General features: G+C 39.5%; 1 protein-coding gene across 1 annotated transcript in view; it reads right to left on the bottom strand.

Annotated features, from left to right (window-relative positions):
- GPR158 (G protein-coupled receptor 158) overlaps window positions 1-12,282 on the bottom strand; it is a gene marked incomplete at both ends in the record, with an annotated part of 324,736 nt that overhangs the window by 278,351 nt on the left and 34,103 nt on the right. The gene's annotated exons all lie outside the window — the stretch shown is intronic.

Raw genomic sequence — 12,282 nt, 5'->3', positions numbered from 1 at the left:
GGAAGGTGAGGGGAAGAGAGGGGGAGGAGGTAAAGGGAGGGGAGAAGGGAGAGGGAAGAGGGAAGAGATAGGGATTCTCATCTCTCTGCATTGAATCCATTTCTGTATCACACCTTATGTAACCTCTGTAACTCAGAAGAGTTCAAAGGGCAAATAATGGCTCTGGGTTATTATGAAAATAGTCTTAACTTCACAGATTCCCTTGACAGGATTTTGAAGACTCCCAGAGTTCCTGGGACCACGCTTTAAGATTGACTGCATTAGACAGACATGTTTTAAAAAGTGGCAGATGATGGTTATTTGCAGCGAGCGTAGAAACGAAGGCTGGAAGCAGGATTGCTGAGCTTGTAAGTCTATGAATTCTGGGCTTTCACAGAACTAGACCTGTAATCCAGCCAAGCCTGTAGAGACAATTATCCATGATCCTTTTTCCAAATGTAAATATAAAATCAACTCTACAGCATTTTCTCCAGGTGATCATGGAATTGTGAGCACCGGCAGAGAAAAGCAGCCTTTGCCTGAAGAAAACAGAGACGGACTGACAAGCCTGTAGTAAGAATCTACCGGAATAATTACAAAATCAAGATTAGGTCATGGTCTCACTTCATTACAATAATCATGGCAACATAATAGAAAGCACTGCTGAGGGACGGCTCTCTTTCCTGGAGAACTGTAAAAATAAAGTGGATAGCCACAGATTTAGAAGAGCATAAAGCTCAGAGCCAGTGCCTAAGCCAAGGGCCTGAGGCCCCGCCCCCGCCGTTCTCAGGATCCTCAGCATTTTTATCCCATCAAGAAACATACTGACCATTTGACATTTCTCTCTCTACAGGCTTTTCTACTTCACGTGCCATAGCCATTGCAATTTTTCCCCTTTAGAGTGTTTCTCTTTTTTTGGTTTTTCTCTTAATTACACTCTTTCAAAGGCTTTGTGTTTTGGTCTCAAGCCCTCTGCCTGATTCATACTTCATCGGCTCCATCCGCTGTCCCTCCGCCTCTCCACTCACCTACATGTGCGTGTATATTTTGAAACACAAAAGCCTAATTAAATATCAGACATTTAATTATAATCTCACACATTTTGTAGATAAAAGCAACCCAAACTATGAATAAGCTAAAAGACAGGGGGAAAGACACACTGACTACAGAGACCAAAAAAGAAATTGGACATCAACGCTTGCACATCACGTTGAGGGCAAAGCCATTTTCAAGTTATCTCAATACTTTATGTTCTGCTTGTATCATCAACCACCCACTTGCTCTCTCTCTCCATGGTTAGCCTCGGGGAGGGAAAGGCGCTGATAAATCGAAACCTGTCATGGATGAACACACATAAACGGCCTGGTGAAGATGTAAGAAATAAATAGCAAGGTGGTAAATATGGCTTTTTATCTTAGGGAGGAGACAGGGATATCAAGGAATGGAGTTTAAGTCTTGTATAATCCAGTCAGTGAAGCTTTCTTGTAGCTTAGCAACATGTTTCTTCACTGTGCTTCGAGGGGGCCGCCAAGCGCCGAGCGCTGCGCTCCTCCCTGAAAGCTCTGACGAGTCTCCACTGTGTTTTAGATAATTGTGGCAGAGGGGGTGCCAGGTTCAATCTGATCTGTTGTCACATGGGATTTTTTCCCACATGAGCTAATGATACAAAGTTATATTTAACCCCCTGAGAGGCACTAAGGCACTCCCTGTGTATTCTGATTGCTCCTCATACCTAGAATTGGACAAGCAGCAATTTGCTACTAAAATTGACAAAAGCAAGGGTTTAAGAGGTAGGGTGTTTTTTTTAATTCCCCGATTGGCTCCGTTACAAATTTAGCTGCATATTCTAAATCTGTCCACTAGCTTCATAGCTGATCAGATGTTTTCTCACCAACTCGAAAATATCAAGAGAGCCTGGTCCTGAGTTCACAGCCTCTGGAGTACCTGTGTCAGTCTTTCTCGCCAGCCTACTCTCTACCTGTTGCAAAAGGTGTGGGTCGCCAGCCTCCAGGCGCAGCCCCATCCAGAATGCCGAGCCACAGAGAAGCTTGAGGCATTGTAGGTGTTTTGTCTTCGGCAGCAGTTAAGAGCCCAAGACTTGCTTATACATTATTGCGCATGTGATGGATACACGCGGTGGTCCCCCTCGGCATTCCTGCGCACCGTGAGCTGCAAACCTCCATCTTTACTTTAGTTTTATTCTGATCTTCTTTTTTATCTTTTTTTATTTTTATTGGTGCATTATATTCATACATCATATTGGGGTAAAAAACTTGTGTGTAGAGACATGCATACATCACTGATTCAACCCCTACCCAATTCCCACCCCATTCCCTCCCTGTCCCTCCTTCCCTTGCTCGGCTTAGTGGTTGACTTTGATATGTTTAAGTACATTGTGTGTTTTAGAGATTTTCCTCTTCCCTCCCCCCTCCTTTCTCCTCCTTTAGGTTGTCTTGTTTGCTCCTCTATAGGATCTCCTTTTTCATCTAGAGTTCCTCCTATGACCCAATTCTCCCTAACTCTCACATATTAAGGAAAGCATCTGATTTCTTATTTTTTGTGACTGACTAATCTCACTTAGCATAATGTCCTCCATTTCCATCCATTTCCCTGAAAATGATGTAATTGAGTTTTTTTTTGATGACTGAGTAAAATTCCATTGTGTACATATCCCACAGTTTTGTAATCCATTCATCTGTTGATGGACATCTTGGCTGGTTCCATAGTTTGGCAATGGTGAATTGTGCAGCTATGAATATATATATATATATATATATATATATATATATATATATATATATATGTATATATATATATATACATGCATTAGTTTGGTAGTTTGGTTTCTTTTCTTTTGGGTAGATACCCAGAAGTGGTATTGCTGGATCAAATGGTAGATTTGTTCCCATTCTTCTGCTGACCTTCTGACTTATATTATCTCCTGCAAGGACTAGGCCCCATCCCTTAGCCCAGCCTCCTAGAGGATGCCCAGACAAATACATACAGCCTTCACCAACCTCTATCCAAGAAGATGGAGCCTATCCCTGGGTGGACATTACTACCCTCCCAAGTCACAGTCACACACTGAACCAAGAGTACCACAGCTAGCAAGAATCCCCTGCTGCTGCCGCTCACACATCTCCAAGGTGGGATGGATCTTTTACATAGTGAGCCTAACTCAAATTTGTATGTGAGCTGGCCACACTCTCATGGAAATTAGTCTGGGTTGTCCGAGAGCTAGATCAGTTCTTCCCGATTGTTCTCTGTCTAGTTTCCCACACAAGAAAGATTCCATCAGGCCTCTTGGCTGAGCTTCTAAGAGCAGAACCACAGCACATCAGTCCACGGACCACTACCTGCCAGGGATTCTTTGTCCAAGGAACCAGTCACCATCTGTACTATCTTCCGTAGTTTAGATTCCTGAACTACCATCCTAGACCAAGTTACTTACTTAAAACTATTCAACTCTGAGTTCTGTCATCTAGAAAACAATTAACAGAAGTGTTTCTAGCAGAGTAATTAGGTATTAGACAACTAGGGTTTTATTACTATTAAATGTTTTCTTACACAGAGATTTAAAACCAAACTTTGTATCAATGGGACATTTTGTTGGGGGATCTCATAGACTCTCTGGGCTTGAGCAAAAGAAGATTACTAAATTAATAGCCTGGCAAATATTATCAAAAGTACTTTTACATATACCACTCATGAATAATGTCTTATGAAGCTTTCACTTTTATATCTTATGTAGTCCCAGAATTTACAAAACTAGAAACCTATAAAATAAAGATGTAATGGTTTTATATCTCGGATATTTATATCTCGGATATGCATCTTACATTGACAGGTAGTTATCTTCTTGTACATTCTAATTTAAATACTTTAAAGATTCCAACATTAGAGCACCAGGTTTAAGAAAGTTGGTAACACCATTCAGCAACATGCAATGTATGCAAAGGAGTGTCATTCAGGAGCAGACACAAAAAACCATGACCTTGTCATAGCTGAAAATGGGTTTATCATCTACTCTAAAATATCTGATTCCTTGATAAGAAAGGAAATTATATTCAAAAATCAATGGTGTTCCCTATCTTGCTTTTTTCTGGCTTGAATTATTCCAGATTTGTAAGCTAACATCAACTAAACAACTTCTTATTTCCCCATCCATCCAGATTTATTAATTCTGCATCCCCATCCCCAACTGATTGATGGGTAAATAAAAAGCAAAATCCCATAGGCCAGCTTGAATGAAGGTAGAGATGTTGAATAATCATTTGCTTTACCATTATCACAGAGAAAACTCAGAAAATCTGGGTCTGACACAAAAAATAGTACATAAAAGGTAAGAATTACAGTACTGAAATACAAGGATGAGAGTGTTCTTTTGATGTAAACACCTTCCAATGAGTCCCTTTACAGTATAAGTATAAACTCTTAGGGTTGCAGAGAAACTTGAAGGGACATCTAGTCCAGCTGTGTAGTCAATATTGCATGAAATGCTACGAGCCCCACAAAAGTGACATCTGGTATCTTTCACTGTTGAAAATACCAGTGCCTAGATTATCCTCCCCAAGTGATCATCCCAGCAATGTGTGGTTGGATAACTGGCATAAGAATTTACAAACTTTTATTTTAAAATGCATATTCTCAATCATTTCGTGACATTAAAAAGCTCCACTAATACTGAGCTAAACAGAGCCTTCTGTAATTGGCCAGTAAGGTACAACCTAGCCTCTGGTCCCTTTAACAGAAGTATAATTAGCCAGATGATAAGTACTTTGATATTTGAAGACAGCTATCAGATCCTTCATGGATCTTCTCTTGCCTAGATAAGTACCCCCTATGTCTTTGAGTCTTCTAAAAACAAGGTATCAAAGTGCTTAGCAATACTAATTTTCCCTTTTCTGAATGGCTTCTACTTTGTCTTATATACTTTAATAGGTGAGAACTGAAACTTGCCCCACTAATTCCCGGTCCTTTCTGCTGTGTTTAGAACACAAGAAGATGTAAACCTCCCCAGATCTAGTAACATCCGAAGGCGAGGCTGGCTTTGCTTGTTCTGCAGTCTCTCCGCACAACTGCCCGAGCGGTGCTTTCTCTTATCCTCTCCTTATCACTCAAAACGGCTACAGCCAAACCACAGTTCTTTCTCTGCTTGAAAAATCAGGATGCTTGCTCCATAGTCAAGATTTACCTTTGTGTCTATTAAGTTTCATCCTGATAGAGCTGTCCATTTCTCCAACCCAGCCATATTTGTTTACCTCTGATTTCAGCTTCCCATGAATATGTTATTTTAACTGCTTATCTCCTAAATCATTATTCAAATAATTGAGCAGCATAAGGCCCCAAATACAGCCCTGCACCAGCTGACTCTAGCCTTCACTTAACGTTAACAGCCAAGCCGTTCAATCCCTTTCTAATGCACAACCTCAGGCTTAAACACAAATTCTGAACATACAAAAAATCTAATTATACTCCTAACTGGAGAGGGAGGCTGATTTCCACAGCTACTCCTTGTTGCAATGTCTCCGCACCATGCCCACAATGACCCACCATAGAGCGATATTCCATAGTCTCTGCCGCCCAGTTAATTCCCCAAGTTAAATGTAGTTTGCAATCTAAAACACCCCTAACATGCTCACTTCTAATCGTAAACTAATGTCTCAGGTCATGTGTCCTATGAAATAGGACATATACAATAGTAGTTTAAAATGGAGGCTCTGGAATCTGATAAATCTGGGTTGTAATTTCCGGCTCTGCCAACTACTGATTGTGTGATTATGGGCAAATTAGTCAACCTCTCTAGGACTCGTTTTCTCATCCGTAAAATGGAGACGATGAAGATCGATGAACATAAAAGCACACAGAACGGTCCTGGACGCAAGCAAGCACTGCTAAGTACTCGCAGACATTGTTAGAGTCAGCGAGAAGCCTTATGCTGCAGGCTGCCTTAGATCCACTGAGCAGGACCAGCACAAGGGACCGCATCCGCAGCCTTCCCTGTGGCTTCACCCACTGCCTCCTGAAACCTTTGGTCTTGGTGTTTTCATTTGCAATCGCAAGCTTCACTGTGACTCAAGAGGGAGAGCCCGGAACACAGCGATCGATTGGCCCCCTTCTCACAGACACTCCCCCTGTCCCTCATCACCCGCTAACCTCTCCTGCAGGACCCAACTCCATCTGAGGTCTAGACAGAGGAACCACCGCCAGCATTACATGACAGATTTATCTTTTGAGAATGGTATGCCCTCGTCTTTAATCCACTCAGCTTACGCTTACTGTGAGCTAGCTTATACAAATCACCCACACACCTTTCCATAAAATTAGGATATTTGTTTCCATTCTTCCTTTATTTTTTATTATTTATTTATTTATTTATTTATTTATTTATTGCAGTTCTGGGCATGGAATCCAGGGGAATTCTACTTCCAAGCTATACTCCCAGTTCTATTCTTTATTCTTTATTTTTAAACAGGGTCTCACTAAGTTGCAGAAGGGCTAAGTAGCAGAGGCTGGCCGTGAACCTGCGCTCCTCCTGTCTCAGCCTCCCAAGTACTGGGATTATAAGCATTGCTTCCATACTTCTCAAAATTAAAAGGGCTCACTTTCTGGGGAGAAAACTAAGGTGGCTGGCTCTTACCAAGCCCCTATTCATCTACTAAATACTTTCCAAAATGAATTGCTCATAAAAGGTAACTTTCCTCTATCTTCCCAAATTCTCATTAATTCTTAAACCATACTAGAGAACTTACTTCTTTTATAACTCCATGTCAATTTATAAAAAGTGAATTCATTTTAAATAGCAATATGGTACTAAATTTTTGATGTATCAATTCATCCAATCAATTTCTTATTGTTGTACATTTAAAGTGTTTTAAAATTTTTTGCTACAATGAGTAATACTGTGATGTGTAGTCTAGTAAATTTACATTTATGACAATTTCAGAATATTAGATAAATTATTTAAGGTGGAAGTACACAAATATAGGTGTAACAAAGACATACGGACTTTTACCTAGAGGTACATTTTTACCACATGCCAAAAAGTTAAGTAACAATTTGCAATCCTACCAATAATGTGTGAGAATATCTTACCAACACTTAGTATAATAATTCTTTTACTATTTGCCAAATCAAATAGACAAATGTTTCCACTTATGGAAGCTTATGAAAACTTGCCTTTTATGATAGGACCTATCCATTTGTATGTATGAAAAATTAATGTATTACATTTTAGTCCCTTAGCAAATGTAGTATTACAAAAAGTTAGAGTTAACTGATGACATCTTAAAGCTATCTGGTTCCCCTTCTGAATGGAATTATTCCTTTTCAACCATGATTTCTTCTGTCTTATTCACCACTGGATCTTCAAGATAGTAGCTGGCTTTAAATAAACACTGCATAAAGTAAAACAATGAAACTGGATAATGCCATGGAAAATAAGTCATATGTCTTGTTAATCATAATAAGAACAAGAATTACTAAAAAAAATAATGGTTTAGCAAACTTCTAAAATAAGCCTCAAAAAAAAGCCTACTATGCCTAATTAGATACAATTAGACTAAGGTGAGAACTAGGTTGCATGAGACAATGTTAGAAATACTAGTCTAGGATTTCACCAGAACACCACACCCAAAGCAGCTTCTACTGTACGTAAGGAATATGTCTTGTTCTAACAATGAAGGAGGTGTCCAGACAACCAGGAAATCCCATAATGTCACTTAGTTTCCTGCTACAGATTTTCTCTCTCCCCCAACCACAAGATGGCGACAGGCACTGATGAAGTCTCCATTCATTTGCTGGAAACATCTAAAATTGGGGGCCAGTTTTCTCTTAACCAACTTATATGACTTCCAACTAGCTTGGGAACAATTTTAGAATCTTCTAGTCCAATTCAGGAACATAATGAACCCCCCCAAAAAAATCAGTTTCCACTAATTTTAAGAAGAAAGACTGTGTAACAAAATTAAACAAATTAGTGCTTCACAAGTCAAAAACAAATGGGGATTCATACAGTTGTGATAGTCCCTTTTGGCTAAGCCTGGAAAAACAAGGATACTTGACTGGCCCACTGGATTATTTAGCCCAGAAGAAAGATGACTTAGGAGATAGCTGAATGATCTTCAGCTATCTGAAGGGAGACTACTAGAACTCTTAGGACAATATAAAGCCATTGACTGAATTGACAACACATCCATTCCAAAAATTCCGGATGGAATAGTGAATCTTATAACCTCAAAAAGTAGTCTTCAGCTGGGCGTGGTAGCGTGCACGCTTGTAATCCCAATACTTGGGAGGCTGAGACAGGAGGATCACAGGTTCATAGCCAGCCTCAGCTACTTAGCAAGGCCCTCTACAATTTATCAATCCATAGTCAACTTTAGTGAGACCATGCTTCAAAGATATATATGTATGTATGTATGTATGTATGTATGTGTGTATGTGTGTATATGTATATGTATATATATAGGCTCGGAGGTGTAACTCCGAGGTAGAATGCCTCAGGGCTCAATCCTCAGTACCACACACACACACACACACACACACACACAATAGTCTTCAATACAGGAGTACACAAGAGGGTAATTAGCATATAAAAAAGAAAACATAGAATTTCTGCTTATATTTAACTTTTTATTAAAAAATGAAAAATCAGGCCGGGCGTGGTGGCGCACGCTTGTAATCCCCGCACTTGGGAGGCAGAGACAGGAGGATCGCGCAGGTTCGAAGCCAGCCGCGCGCGCTGGCTTAGGAGACCCTGTTTCAAAAATATAAAATAGGTCTGGGAGTGTAGCCCGGAGGTAGAAGGGCTTCCAGGAACCCCAGTACCACCAAAAAAAAAGAAGAAAAAAAAGAAAAATCAGGTAAGCTTTGCTAGTGTTTGAAATTTGGAATAACAAGAATGGCCTCGTGCAGTCCACACTTCCTGTGACCACAACTCTGATCAGGCACCTGAGACCCCAGAAGAAGGCTGGACACTTCAGGACAGATATGTTGACAATGGTAACTTGGGTTCCATTTGCCTTCAACTTTCAACTTATTACCATTTATATTTGGTCATTTAGATGGATTTACTGAGTGTATTATTTTAAATTCAGAAGTGTATACAATTCTTCATAATGAGACAATATGGGCCCCCCAAAATTTCCCCACACAAATATTTTCTAATTATCTGAAAGTGCTTATTCTGAGCTAAATGATTAGTTACATTATACTTTACCAAAAAAAGGCAAATGTTCCAAGTTTTCTGACCCATTCTGTAATGACAAGTAGTTGTCAACAGTGTCTATGAAGAAGACGTTTTCAAAAAATGCATAAGCCGTTCCTTCAAAGTAAAAGTGACATTTTAATAATCCATGAGAAAGTCTCTTGAAGTGAGCATGTTGAAAATAGATATTTGAAAATGTTACCAGTGTTATGTAGTTTTGGTGCCAGAAACTATAAATATTCACAGGCTCCTATGGTTTCAACTTGAAAATAAAATATCCTAATCAGTTTAAAACTATTCACATGAAGAAATTAAGCTGATTTTTAACCTCTGTATTTAAAGTAGTGAAATTCCCAGTTTTCCAGTTATTTTGCAGGGACCAATTAGCGTCAGGTGAGATGAAAATTTGGCAGCTACATTTCTACAGAAACCTTTGCAAAAGTGATAGATAGAAGTGAAAAATGAACATCATAATTTAGCAAATACAGTTAATAATTTATTCCTTCAGCTTGGATTGATATGTCCTTATGAGACACCTTTTTCAACTATGACAGATATTAAAACTAAGTATAAAAATAAACTGAACTCAAAGACCTTTGAATCACTGCATTAATAAGTGCTAAAGTAAGACTTTCAAAACTGATGACATATAATTGATCGCCATAACATTCTTGCTAAAAATTCTGCAAAAGTTATGAGTCAATTATATTCCTCTAATTAAGGACATAATTATTTATTTTCACAAAATAATGTGATCTACATTAAAATATGATTTCATCTTTATGTCGACCTTGTTAAGTTTTCTGATTTATAAGTAGAATATATGAGCCTAGTAAAAGATGCACATATTCTATAAATTAAAATATGCACGTACTGTGCATTGATGCCTAACGCATTTTTACTAGTAAAATAGAATTAAGAAGCTTTTTGAGACCACTGTCTGAATGTTTCCTACTTGAAATAATGATTTATAAATCATTATAGTGAAAACAAAGCAAAAGAAAACATCTCCAACAACACTTAATGTCAACTCATTTTAATACATCATTCTGTAGGAGAGGATCTTGTGTACTCAAAGCAGAAGCAAACACTGATATGAAAATAGTTTAAGAACTAAGGGAAGCCAGGTACGGTGATATTCCCAGCCCTGTAATTCCCGCACTTGGGAGACTGAGACAGGAGAGTCCCAGGTTCACCACCGACCTCAGCAACACAATGAGGACCTCAGCTACTTAATGAAACCCTGTTTCAAAGTAAAAAATAAAATACGGCTGTGGGTGTAACTCAGAGGTATAATATCCCTGGGTTTAATCCTCAGCACCAAATAATCACAATGGCTATTATTATTATTACAGTAGTATTGTCATATTATTATTATTAATTGGATACTGAAAACATGATCAAGTCCAGTTTACAGGGATCTAGAATTTCATAACTATGAAGACAGCCATAATAATCCTACTCCAATTGAGAGCTGGCTCAGATCTTGTTTTATTATTATGTCCTCCAAAAAAAAAGTACTAACCCAGGCCAGGTGGCGCAAACTTGCCAGCCCAGTACTGAGACAGGAGGACTACAGGTTCAAGGTCAGTCTCTGACATCTAGTGAAACCCTCAGCAACTTGGCAAGACTGTGTCAAAATTGAAAATTAAATCCATCTGGGTGTGCAGTTAAGAGGTGGAATTCCCCTGGGACAAATACCCAGTACCAAAACAGTACCTAGCCTCCTGGATCCTGCGCCAACTCGAACTCATTGAGAAATTATTTTTTCACCCTCATTCCCGTGCCTTTTAAGATGCTCTTGAGACTTCTGTCACCACTCATTCATTTTCAACATCAGACCTGCTATTCTGGCTTTATCTACCCTGAAGTTTGAGAAGTTAACAATCTAGAGGGGGAAAAAAGTGAAAATTTTGCCTCGCTTAAACTTTTGAAATTTTTAAGTTTCTCTAAGAATGTTAAACATTAGGAAGACAAACACCTCATCCAATCCGTGGTGAAAATCTCTATTTCTACTGATGTGGATATTCATAAAACCAGGACTCTCAGCCTAAGATGTGCGTCCTGGTAAGTACTTCCCAAAATGCACCAGTTCATATGCACTGACCAATGAGCTCCGAACAGCAGTTTAGGAAGGGAAAGGAGGCCAGGACAAAAGGAGGCCAGGGCAAATGGAAAACGCTCCAAGCAAAAGACTTCCAGGCTTCCCTCTGCCTCCCCAGTGGTTAAAATATCAAGAGAGCCAAACGTCTAGCCTCCGATTCACGGCAGTCTGAGGCGGGGATGGGAGACTTCCTAGTAACTCAACTGAGGATGTGTAGGGAGCTACTGCAGGTACCTGGCATGGTCAGCACCAACTGCAGGACCCTAAAAAAGCCCAACAACACTATTAACCAAAAAGTGTGAAGAGTTCCCAATATAAGGCATAACACCCCACCAAGAATCGCATAGGCCTGTCCCAGGACACAAATCCCCACTTCCAACTCCAGTACCTGGACAAGAAAAGTTTAGGATCCATATTCTAAATAAAAGTATTCATTCTAAAGATCCTATGTTTTTGATATTGTTATTATTTTTAGGTAGATAGGACATAGGATTTGTTGGTGAATGGTTAGGGAGGGTTCAGTTGAACCTCTAAATACGCATGCCATAAAAACACAAAAAGTACATAAAGACCATTATAAACAATGACAATTATTTTTTAAAATGCTGAAAAGTAAATTTTTTTTCCTGTTTCTACACAGATTACTTATTGAACCACCCAGGAGCAGCCCCGAGGCAAGAATCTACAGAAATGAACACAGAGAGTTCAATATTCACAATATGACGCCTGCCCAGAATGTTCAGAAAAGCGTCCTCACTGACTAAAAGGCCGAAGGTCGTAAGCCATTGGCGGGAAGACAATGACCAGGTTAAGGAGGTCCACCGAATCAGTGGCTGGAATTCACATCTTTAAAAATGCCGGCGTCACCCAATGGGAAGTGGAGGCTCAGAAATGACCAGCATCCTAAGAACTATCAGGGAAAGGAGGCCCAAAGAGAGATCTTGTGTGTTTGAGAGTGGAGAAGACAGAAGCGCTTTCAGACCTCGTGGGG

The sequence above is a fragment of the Muscardinus avellanarius genome, assembly GCF_963383645.1.
Source record: "Muscardinus avellanarius genome assembly, chromosome: 20".
Lineage (NCBI taxonomy): Eukaryota > Metazoa > Chordata > Mammalia > Rodentia > Gliridae > Muscardinus > Muscardinus avellanarius.
Note: the sequence above shows the minus strand (reverse complement) of the source record. Positions and strands in the feature narration are given on the sequence as shown.